At 40.8% G+C, this 12,678-nt stretch overlaps 1 long non-coding RNA gene across 1 annotated transcript; it reads right to left on the reverse strand.

Annotated features, from left to right (window-relative positions):
• Positions 1-1,253: 1,253 nt before the first annotated feature.
• LOC120739226 lies at positions 1,254-10,369 on the reverse strand. Its single transcript, XR_005697152.1, has 4 exons — positions 10,220-10,369; positions 9,751-9,755; positions 9,198-9,204; positions 1,254-1,264 (listed from the first exon to the last, which is right to left on the reverse strand). It is a non-coding gene; the product is annotated as an uncharacterized LOC120739226 (long non-coding RNA).
• Between the last annotated feature and the right edge of the window lie 2,309 nt (positions 10,370-12,678).

Genomic DNA, 12,678 nt, shown 5'->3' on the forward strand with positions numbered 1-12,678 from the left:
TTTCTTTGGGCCGTTTTATCAGCGTTGGGATTTGTTTTGAAGATGCTGTGAGCGTCTCAGTAATTTGAAACCAGACCTTTAAACTCACATAAAAAGTAAAGTCATCAACAGAAAAAACAGACTTTTTAATCACAGTAAGTTTTACCTGAGTGACTCATTACAGGCTCTCTGTGCTTTCACGTCACATTGAAAACGAGCTTTTCCCACCACAGTAGTGCGTTCTGGTCTTTTAAACTCTTTGTGTTTTCTGCAGGCCTCCGAGTCTCTCGCTGTTATAAGGATGCACTGGTTTAAAAAACAGAGGCCGTCACACAGGATGTCAGGAACGCTCCGTGCTTTGCACTTGATTTTGTTCTTGGAGACGACAGGCAGACATGGGCAGGAAAATTAAACTTTGATGGATGGCTTAGTTTAGTGATTTCCAAACACAAACACGCTTGCAACTGCACACTTTTTGGACGATGGTTTCTTTACAAGACAAACTAAATCATCCAGTTTCTAACAGTGTAAAACAGACTGGTGACACTGAGCTAGTCTGATGATTTGACTCCTTCAGAGATTTGTTTGTTTTCTGGTGTTACCATCAAAACGATGGTCTGAGTGCTGCTTTTAGACTTCTTAGAGTCACCTTCATGGGTTCTTTCACAGCTTCTCTGTTTGCTTTGGATAGTCAAATCTTTTTGTTGATCTAGTCGCACTTTAATATCTCATATGTCACACATGAAAAAAACTCACCATCTTGCTTCTTTAAAGTCGTGCTGGTGATTTGAGCTCCACACACAGAAAACAAAACAGAAACAGGAAGTAAACAAGAAGCCAGGAGAACACAGGAACTTGACAGAGGGGAAAACAGAGATCATTGGGGGAAAAGAGACAGCAAACAGGTGATGACAATGACAGGAAGTCACACACAGAAGTTTATTCAGCTGTGTGAAAACTATAACTTTAATCTCAGGCATACCGATTTACCCAGGAACAAAGAGCACTTGGCTCTCGCTCTGCAGGCCTACTTGTTGTTCCTAGAGTATTTAAAAGTAGAATGGGAGGCAGAGCCTTCAGTTTTCAGGCCCCTCTTCTGTGGAACCAGCTTCCAGTTTGGATTCGGGAGACAGACACTATCTCTACTTTTAAGATTAGGCTTCAAACTTTCCTTTTTGCTAAAGCATATAGTTAGGGCTGGACCAGGTGACCCTGGATCCTCCCTTAGTTATGCTGCAATAGACGTAGGCTGCTGGGGATTCCCATGATGCACTGGGTGTTTTTTCTTCACTCACTGTGTGTTAACAGACCTCTCTGCATTGAATCACACTTGTTATTAATCTCTGTCTCTCTTCCACAGCATGTCTTTATCCTGTCTTCCTTCTCTCTGTCACAGTCTGGTGGAGGCAGACTGCACGGAGTGACGTAGAGGACCCAAAATGCAGACAGAATTGGACGTGGAAACACTTGAATTAACAAAAAGTGAGCCGTTTAATGAGGCTGGTAAAAAAAAGATACAAATAAAGGGCAAAGCAAACTGAAGTAAAACTAATATTAACCTAAACTAGGTGAACTAAACAAACAACAAGAAAAATCTAGACATGAAACATGGAAACGTGACGTGAACAACAGACGACCTGACAAAGAACGAACAGAAACACACAGACTAAATACACAGAAGGGTGATTAGAGGAAGTGGAAACACATGGGGAAACAGCTGACACTAGTCTGACACAACGAGACAAAGGAAGCAAAGCTGACTACACTGACATAGGACACGGACCTTCAAAATAAAACAGGAAACAGGAGACGTAGACATGACAATATAAACTTGACAACATGAGACACGCAGCATGAAACACATAAAGGGAGAAGGAAACTTAAATACAGGGGTAGAAAACACAAAGGGAACCTAATAAACAAATTAACTCAGCAACCCTAAAGAACTTGAACATAACATCCAAATAATCCAGACAATTCTTTATTTTGACACACGTTGACCTGTCAGAGAGATAAAGACATCCAATTAGTGAATTGAGATAAGAAATTTAATTTAGAGAGTTTTAATGACACATGTCATATCATACCATACTCCCCAATGCAAAGCTGGAAAATAACTATAAAAAAGACAAAACCTGTTTCTCAGTGTAAGCTGCTGCTTCATTTTCCATCATATTTGCAGAGATCTTGTGACTTACAGACAGGCTAACCTGCGCTTGACTAAAATAAAAAGACAGTTGATGCTTTCTTCAGATGCACAGCCAGACTTTAGAAAAGTGCTACATCCTGCAGAGCCGATAAAAATGTGAGGCATTTTATCAGTATGATGATATGGGACGGGAGGAGAGGGGATAAAAATACTCTGGTAACCCCAGTACAGCCTCAGAGCCTCACAGCGCTGCAGCATGGAGTCACTGAGTTTTGCACAAGTTTATACATCCACAGCATCGTACACACTGTGCAGGGACCTGACATCGTGCTTTGCTTTAATTCCACATTGACTCAAGCCTGTGACTGTAATGTCAGTTAGGATCTCCATGTGGGTGAGCTCAGGTTAATTTGTGCGACGAAGATTACCGCAAGATCTAACCTATCGGGACGTCGGATTTTCTCTGGCGTGCTGAGCATGCACAGACGAAATTTAGCACAGCCGAATAACAGTCGGCGTTTACGTGCTAAGGCCAGAGATGTGCCGCATGAGAGGGGGGGAAACTGCAAAGAGGCAGTAAAGTCAAGAAGACAGACAGATAATTATGGAGGGACACAGTGTGAGAGGCGTGCAGACAGGCAGAGGGATAAACACACACAGAAGATGAATGTTTGAAAGCTCGTTTATGTCTTCGGGGAGCTATGAATCTCCTCATCCAGCTGTTACATATTTTCTATGCTCCATTTGCAGTGGGTGGACATCCGCTGTGAACCTGCTGAACAGCCTCACAAGTATTCCTCCTCACCTAAAGCGACATCTGGGTTTGGAGAGAGGAGGAGTGGTGGGAGGAGATGGCAAGAAAAAGAGGATAGTCTTCAGCTTTAATGTGACGGGAATTTGTCACGTATTTTAGGCTTCAGCTGTGAGTTGTTTTGCTGCACTTAAACCGGAGCAGCTTATAACAAATGACGTGTGAAAGGTCAGAGGCTGTTGTTCTGTACAGCTTCCTGTAAAGCACCAGTGGAAACTGGTGCTTTACAGGATTTGGGTTTTCTTGTTGAAACATCAGAGCTTCATTAATATGCAGCTGAAGTTGAAATTGTTCAAAGTAACCCGAGTCTGTGATTGGCCACAGAAAAGAGTGTGTTTGTGTGTGTGTGGGGAGTACGTGGGTGTGGTGCAGGCAGCGTAAGAAACAACCCCAATGCAGCACTAATGATTCATAAAGACCTGACCAACCCTGCTGGGAATCCACCACAGGTAGACTTCAAACAGCAGAGGCAGAGAGGCGAGAACACACCCAGAGAAAGAAAGTAAGAAATGAAGAAAGGGACTCAGCAGCACGTTACTGATGTGTTTTTGATGCTTTCAAATTGGGACTATGGGGAAGCAGTTTGTACATAATGAGGTGTGATTCTGGAGGACGCTGCACAGATGAGACTCAATCAAACTCTGTTTACCTCTGATTTTATATTCTCTGTGCAGGTGTTTTATTTGCATGAGGAGACACACACACACATGCTAAACAGCACGCTTCCCATTTCAACACGGACAATCAAATAAGATCAAATGTGAGTTATTGCCTCTCTACAAGTGCCTCACACGCAAGGTACATGCGACACAAAGATGAAGACTGCTCATGTAGCACAGGACAGGTAAACTGTACGGCGCTGCAGCTGGATTATTATTGCTGGACTATTGTAATCTGCAACAACATCATCTGTACTGTCAAATATGAAGCTACACTTAAAATATGAATAATACAGTTAGCTATTTAGACGACTTTCCACCTGTAATCTCCAGTTTCTGCTTTGTCACTTGTCCCGATTCTTTTATTTTGAGGTCGAGAACAAACCAACAATAGTCCAGATGAGTTTAGTCAAAACAATGATTTTATTGAACACACGCGTGGGGACATGTGTACAGTGGCATCATCAGCAAAGATCTCCGCTAGAAAACACAGCTCAAATTGGTTTTGTATGTCGGGGCTCCGCCCCTTCTTGCGTCAGCAGATAACATAACATGCATCAGTTACAGTGACAGTTAGACAAGTTTCCCTTATCAGCAACATTTCGCCGTACATGGCTGTTTGAACCATCTTACCCTCCCGATGTTTCCTGTTGATTTGTTCTCTTCATGCTTGTCTTTAGCACGTCCTTTACCAACTGTTGCTATGCAGGAACAAATGCAGTTACAAGCAAAATGTATCTCTTACCTCTGACCTACAATTTCATCTACTGTTATTTGTGTCTGTAAGCGTGTTTGCATTGACCTTTCTGCACTCTGAGTCACTTTAAACAATATGTCAGCCTGGACCGCCACGCCAGGCGACGCTTCTGACCTTAAAAAGACTGAGCGCCAACTCTCGTGAGCACATTTGCAATGTGTGTATGAAAATGACTACAGCTACTTATTTAATAAGCATCTTAATAAACTCAGCTAATAGAAGCCATGCTAATAATGATGTGTTTTCCACACACTACACTGCTGCTGGAATCAATATTATAATAATCAATTCAGAATAAATAATCTTTCAGTATCAGCCAGTATTTCAGACTCTTGTGGTTCAATTACAACTGGAAGGTTGGCCAAGGTTTCAATAAATGTGTCAGATTTTAACTCCTGTCTTCATTTAATGGCTGCTGCAGATCTGTGGCTGTGGCGCTACAAATAAAAACAAAACCAGAATTTAATGACTTTTTTTTTTTTTTAGGTCAAGACAGAAAAATATGTCACAGGAGCGAGAAAGTGTAGTAGGGCCTTTAAAGGGAGACAGTTGGCTGATATGATACTGTGTGTGCTTGAGTCCAGGTACATTAGAATTGGAGAAAGGAGAGAATGTAGCCGGGCAGGATCAGATGGTATTCAGTAGAACAGCTGAGGACAAGGAGACAAGGAATGAGGAAAGACAAGAAAATGGTCCAAGTAAGAGTTTAGCAAAGAAAAAGGGGGATAGTCAGGCAGACGAAGAAAAGTAGACATGAGTATATACATATATATACTGTATGAGTGTGTGTGTGTGTGTGTGTGTGTGTGTGTGTGTGTGTGTGTGTGTGTGTGTGTGTGTGTGTGTGTGTGTGTACAACAAACACAATTGTTTCCATAGCTGCTAGTGTTGATGGGAATATCAATGTGTAGCTGGACACTAAGGAAGATTGGTTAGACAAAGCGCTGGAAAGGATGTGCAGCAGGTTAGTATGATTATGGACAGAGATGGAAATGTACTAAAAAAAATGAAGATAATGTGCTGAGCAGGTGGTAGGAGTTCTCTGAGCAGCTTCTGAATATAGAAAATGATGAAGAGACAGTAGGATGAACTGGTACAGATTTTGAAGAACAATGGTGATGTACAGGGCTGTAGTAACTACTACTTAATACAGTTTACTCAAGAAACAAACTGACGAGATGTACCATGAAGATACTGAAAGAGCTGTTTGTCTCAAACTCAGTAGTCACTTGAAACTCTCAGTCTCCCGTGGAAAAAGGAAATCCAGGTGAGTTTCTTCTGATCGCCTGAGGCTGTCATTATTGTGTGAACTACAAACACAGATGCAGGTAGAGGAGGAGTAACAGCTGAAAGACATGAAATTCAACATCATATTCCAAAAGTAAAAGTAAAAGTGTGAGATAGCAGCAGCGGAGCTGCAGTTCAGTCCCATTAGAGTGTAAGAGAAGATTCTCCAGAGTCCATCAGGTTTCTCTCAGCACCACTGGTGAGTGCATCTGATCGCATTTCCTGTTTCTACACAAATCTTCACTCAGTTCGTTTTCATGCTAATTCATCTATTAGCGACACATCCACTGTCAAAGCATTCGAGCTGCTGTTTGAAAATTTTGTGGATTTTGTAGATGACATATATACCTGTATAGACTATATATATACCTATATACCTACAATTGAGTATTTTTATATATTGGAGTATTGGAATTGGAAAACCAATACTCTGGTAACTCCTGTAATGGGGTTACCAAGTATTTTTATCCCTTTTCCTCCTGTCCCATATCATCATACTGATAAAATGCCTCACGTTTTTATCGGCTCTGCAGGATGTGGCACGTTTCTAAAGTCTGCCTGTGCATCTGAAGAAAGCGTCAACTGTCTTATTTTAGTCAAGCGCAGGTTAGCCTGTCTGTAAGTCACCGAAAATGAAGACAAGTCAAATCCAAATGTACTTATATAGCACATTTCAAACAACAACTGTTGACCAAGGTGTTGTATGTTTAAGATAATTAAAAGAAATTAAAACATAGGGAGACATGATAAGAATCATAAAAATAGAAGATTTGAGTAAGAAATAAGACAAATAAAAGTAGTAGAAACTCATTCTGATTTAAAAGCCAAGGAATAAAAATGGGTTTTCAAACGGGTTTTGAAAGTGTCCAATGTTGGGGAGGTCCTGATGTGACGGAGCAGTCACAGCAAAGGCCTGATCTCCTCTTTAATCTGGACCTCTGATCCACAGACCTCAGGGATCTTGCAGGAGGAGGAGAATATGAATGAGGTATGAGGGTGCTAACCCATGCAACGCCTTAAAAACAAAAAATAAAATCTTAAAATTAATTTGAAAACTAACTGGCAGCCATTGTAAGGATGCCAGTATGGGACATATTGGTTCTCGCTTCCGTGTGCCAGTTAGCAACCGTCCTGCAGCGTTTTGGACCAGCCAAGATTTCCTGTGTCTTCACTTGTTGTTCCTGAAGTTTCCATAAATCAACAGAATTATAGTGACTGTCAGACAAAGCTGAGTCTCTTTCTAGATTATTTTAAAGAAACAGAAGAGTTTTGGATATTTGCACACCTTTCACTCACCTGCAGGCTTGGCATTTCAGCCGTCACTCTGCATTTTTTTTCAATATATTATTTAAATTTTTCCAGCATAGAAACAACAAACAAATACAGCTCAAGTTCTGAGATAATAGGATAAGAAATAGCACAATAATAATAATAATCAATAGAGAAAGACAAAAAAAACAAAAAAAAATTAAAATTAGAAACTACCAGAATCCATAATGAATTAAATGTCATGAATACGTAATAAACAGAAATTGCAGTGCCGTGGTACGTGTTCATATAATGTGAGCTTTCTCGAGGTAATTAAAAAACGGAGTCCAGGACTTTGAGACAACATTTGCTGCAGATGTTTGTAGGTATTGAACTTTTTCCATTTGAGTGACTGATGACATGTCATTGAGCCAGACACTGAAGGAGGGAGGAACAGCGGACTTCCTTTAGGATCATCATTCTGAGATCAACTGGCACCTGCACAGTTGCAGGGATAGTTCTGGAACGTACGCAGCCAAAAACTGCAATTTCTGGATTGGGTGAAATGGAGATCCCGTAAGCTTTAGAGTACCAATCAAATACTTTGGACCAGAAGTTGGTCAATGAGGGGCAATGCCAGAAAGCGTTGTGCTCTCTGATATTTTACATCTGTCACATATGGGGGAAGTTGAAGAATAAATTTTGTGTAGCCGATCCTTGGAGTAGTGTAGCCGATGGACGATTTTAAATCGTATTAATTGATGTCTGCTGTTAACAGAGCAGGAATGAATTTTTGATAAGCATTTGAGTCCCACGGTAGTCAGGCGAGCAGGTAGAACACGCAGAAGGGAAGCTGAAGAAGAGCGAAGTGTACGATGGGGTGAGTATGTGTGGACAAGATCAGATAGATATGGAGGAGCGAGGTTATGAAGCACTTTGAAAGTAAGAAGCAGGATCTTGAAATTGACACGGAGAATACGAGCAGCTGTGTTTTGAACTAACTGCAGTTTATGGAGGGATTTATGAGGTAGACCATAGACAAGAGAATTACAGTAATCTAAACGAGATGTGACAAGAGCATTGACGAGTATGGCGGTACTGTGTGGAGTGAGTGAAGGAACAAGGCGATTATTATAGAGATGAAAATATGAAGACCGAGTGATATTATTTATATGCTGTGAAGGACAGAGTGCTATCGAGGATGGCACCAAGACTCTTAACCTGAGAGGAGGGCGTGACAACAGAGTTATCAGTGGACAATGAAAGACTTCTGGTTGGGACTTTAGTCAGTTTTGATCTGGTGCCTATTAAAATAAATTTTGTTTTATTGTCATTAAGTTTAAGAAAGTTGTGAGTAAACCAGACCTTGATTTCACTTAAACAGTCAGAAATGGATGTGGGTGGGAGAGTAGCTGTGGGTTTGGAGGATACGTACAGCGGGGTGTCTTCTGCGTAGCAGTGAAACTGGATGTGATATTTCCTGAAAATATTACCTAGGGGTAGGAGATAGATGATAAAAAGTAAAGGACCCAGGACAGAGCCTTGGGGTATTGAATTAACAGGAGTAGATACTGATCTGTGATGTGTAATTGAACAAGCTGTGAGCAGCCAGATAAGAGGTAAGCCAATACTGTACCATTGATGCTAATAGATGCTAATCTATGAAGAAGGATGCAGTGGGAGATAGTGTCAAAAGCTGCTGTAAGGTCAAGGAGGATGAGGATGGAGATGAGCGCAGAGTCAGCTGCAAGCAGAAGATCGTTGGTGATTTTTACTAGAGCTGTTTCTGCACTGTGACATGAACTGAAGCCAGACTGAAACTGTTCGTACCAGTTATTTCCAGTGAGATGTCTACAGTGTTGGGGAGTAAAGGAATACATGTACCACCGTTACGTATTTAAAATACAAAATATGAGTAACTGTATTCTGTTACAGTTACCGTTTAAAAAGGTGGTATTTAGAATACAGTTGCTTTGTTGAAATAAATGGGTTACATGGTGGTCTGTTCCTGTTTGATATGTTGGGCTATGCCCTCTCTATTTTTGGAAATATTTTTTAAAGTATTGTTCAAAAAATGATTTAATATGAAGGCAATAGGCAGAGTGTTACAGGCATAGCCCTGAAGCATGTAGCCTCATGGGCATGCAGGTTTCCCCAATCTTATAAACGGGACATTTGCATAATGACTGAAACCAGCCCACTGAAGGAACGATGGGCTGGGAGGTCAGTTCCTTAATCTTAATTATGCAGATTCTCATGACCATTGATCATATGTAGAAAGCAAAGCAGCAGCTAAAACGCGCCAACAGCCACTCTCTCCACACCAAGTGAAGATTTAAGCTGACGTAGCAACAAGGCGCAGCCATGCTAAGTCTCAATTTGAACTTGTGTTGAAAGTTTGGACTCAAACTATAGTATACCAGTTTTACATTTTATTGATCTGCCACCAAAACCAGAGTAACCAGAATACTATCATCACGTTTAGCGCGGGAAGAAACAGTAAAAACCAGTAAAAAAAAACAGCAAAACTTTAAAAAGTTGCTTGAAGTACAAATGCGTCAAGAAGCATTTGTTCTTCATTGTTTTTTGCAAAAAATTGGCTCTGAGCCCCTGGTCACTGGACTATAAAGCTTGATACGTCAGTGTAAATCCAGCTTGGTAAATTCTTGTGAATAAACTTGTGACTTTAGTCTCTTTGTGCTAAGACTTCCCGACCCATGAAAACTTAAACCTAGATGTGGTCAGTTTGGAGTGGCTTGCATGTGGAATTCTCACACAGAGTAAGTGTTGCCAACTTAGCGACATAGTCGCTATATTTAGCGAGTTTTCAGACCCCCTTAGCCACTTCAAATGTGGGGACTTATGCTGGTGTTATTGGGAAGACTTATGACTACTTTTTGATGTGAAAACATATCGCACTTAGTCTCAAAAAGCAGCAGGTGCTGCCGTGGGCACCTCGCCCGTGCCAAAGCGCTCACAGAGGGCGAGTCATCCTCATGCAGCAGTCGCCCCCAGCTTCTGTCAGAGCAGGAGATGCGTCCAAACTGCAAATGAATCGCGCATGAACGAAGCCGCTGCTCCCGCCCTGACTGTAACGCAGTCAGTTCTTCTTTTACTCTTACTTTTTGTGCATCACAAGGTTTAAAACTACTTAAACACACACACACAAAGTAACTCCAGCAGAGTGCCTATTTCGGGACACTTTTTGCTGGCACCAAGACCAGATAAAGGAGCAGGGTTGGAATTGTGACATTAAAAACCAGTAATGGCTAAAAGAATGTAATTTGTAGTTCTAAATATATTCTAAATGCATGTAGGATGTTTTTTACTCACTTCCATGATGTTATTTATCTCTCCTACAACAAAGGTTATAATTACATAAGCATGACCAGTTATGCAAATTAGGCAATGACGTTATTTAGCAACTTTTAGCGACTTTTAGGACAGCCAACAGCGATTTTCCTTACTAGGAGTTGGCAACACTGCACAGAGCGAACGGGTGAGATCCATTTCCGTCTCCCTGACCTACCCTGTGGATCACTGGCTTTCCCTCCCACCTGTATATATATTGCTCCTAGTTTTTGTGTGAATAAAGGAACCGTTAACTTATGAATCCAGTCCTAGCACTGAACCCTGAGTCTGATCCGTTTGCCGTGACAGGTTAGTGATAAAAGCACTGCCATTAAGAAGAAAATAGTTCTCTGGAGAAGAAGGAGAGAAGATGGAAGAACAAACATGTTCCCTCAACTAACTGAGTTTCTGAACAATAGGATGTTGTCTGCTGGTATTTTGAGGAACTTCACGCCTCACATCACTGTGTGAGCACTTCGGCTGATGCTTCTCTGATGTGATCTGCAAGAGCTGCAACAGAACGCTGCCCAACAGGAAGGGCCGAAGAACGGCTCTTAGAATGATCCTGTGATAGAACCTTGAAGGGCAGATTCATGCAAACGCTCACACGAGTGTCCCAAACTAGCTGCTGAGGCTATGCAAATATTGCTCCCCTTTCCTACCACTTACCTCTGTCAATCATCATTTCAACTCTGACTGTTGAAATGAACATTTATGAGTGGAAGATGATCTCAGAGTCTGTTTGTCATCATCTCTCCAAGAACAGAGAAGCTGTGTTGGGAGAGACAGGCTGATCCTTCTCGCTGATACAGGGAGTTGTTACTGTTGGTGATGACTGGATTGACTGTGTGTAATAAAGCCTAAAGCAAATGTTTATAATAAGGCTAAATTGCTATTTGCTCAGTTTTCTGCCAATAGTTTGAATAAAGACAATGTGTTTATTGTATAGAAATTGCACCAATAAAATAGTATTTAAACTGCTATTCAAACAAAGTGGGTTCACTGGAATTGCTCCAGTCTTTTCACTGTTTTGGAAGCTTTCAGATTTTTTATTTGCAAAACACAAATACTGTGAGTTAAAATGTATCAGGAATCAATCTAAATATTAATAAATAATAAATATTTCCTACAGTATCTGGGAGTACACAAGGCAGTTTAAAAAAATATTATCAGCATGAGGATTATAAGGGGGTCCATGGAAAAATGTTACCTCCTGTAAGGGGTCCCTCACCCCCAAAAGTTTGAGCGCCCCTGCTATAACCTGCAGTTGTTATAGCAACCCCAGGTGGTCCTCGATTGTAATGGAAAATGACTGAATTCGAGTTCAGTCAGAATCCTTTTTTGTCTGACCTTTTCCTAATAACGTTTAATTTACAGTGTTGAATTACACAGCAGGGGGATAGGTTTCATTAAAGGGTGGTAACTCAGTATAAGGGTATTATTCCTTTTATCAGTTCCCAGAGTCAGAACCAGACACAGAGAAGCTGCATTCAGCTTTTATGCTCCTTATATCTGGAACAAACTCCCAGAAAGCCTCAGATCAGCTGAAACACTCAGTTTATTTAAATCCAGGTTGAAGACTCACCTATTCTCAGCTGCATTTGAATAAAGCACCAAATCCACACTTTTAAGCTTAAATTTCAAAACTTACACTAACTACTGATCTTATCTATTTCTGATTTTATCTGTTTTGATTTTATATACTGTTTTGTTTGTTTGTTTGTTTGTTTGTTTGTTAAGTGGGTTTAGAGCTCTGGGTAGCTCCCCAGCTGGGTCTAGACTGGGTCTAGAGAGTATTTTAAATTCAGGGAATTTAAAATAGAAAGTAGCTCGTCCACAGAAGGACTGGTAGCTCCCCTTACGATAAGGGTTCAGATCACGCGAACAGGTGTGAAATGTGTGTGTTTAGTTAGTTTGTTTGTTTGTTTGCTTGTTTTAATCAATTTTAAATCATGCTTTTTATTTGTTTTTGTTTCTAATGTCTCTGTAAAGCACTTTGAATCACCTTGTTGTTGAATTGTGCTATACAAATAAATTTGCCTTGCCTTGCCTTCACTGCCAGGTGCCAACACAATGAAGACCAGCTATTTAAAATCTCTCATTAATTGTGTTACAGCCTCACTACAAACTAATCCAGCTTCCTCCCACTGTACGAAGACATGCAGTTAGTGGGGTTAACTGGTGATTCTAAATAACCAGAGTGTGTGAATGGTTGTCTGTCAGTCTGTGTTCACCTTGGCTGTCAGTTGTTCAACAGTTTGATATCATTTTTCATTTTGAGACAGACTGGCATCGTGTCCTGGTTGTATATGTTCTTTGTATTATAGAGTCTTCAGGTTACAATATAAAGCACTTTGAGGCAACTGTTGTTGTAATTTGGTGCTATAGACATAAAACTGAATCAAATCCAGGTCTTTATGTCTTTAAGACATTCCTG

This window comes from Simochromis diagramma, unplaced genomic scaffold (genome assembly GCF_900408965.1).
Source record: "Simochromis diagramma unplaced genomic scaffold, fSimDia1.1 OVJJ01000296.1, whole genome shotgun sequence".
Taxonomy (NCBI): Eukaryota; Metazoa; Chordata; class Actinopteri; order Cichliformes; family Cichlidae; genus Simochromis; species Simochromis diagramma.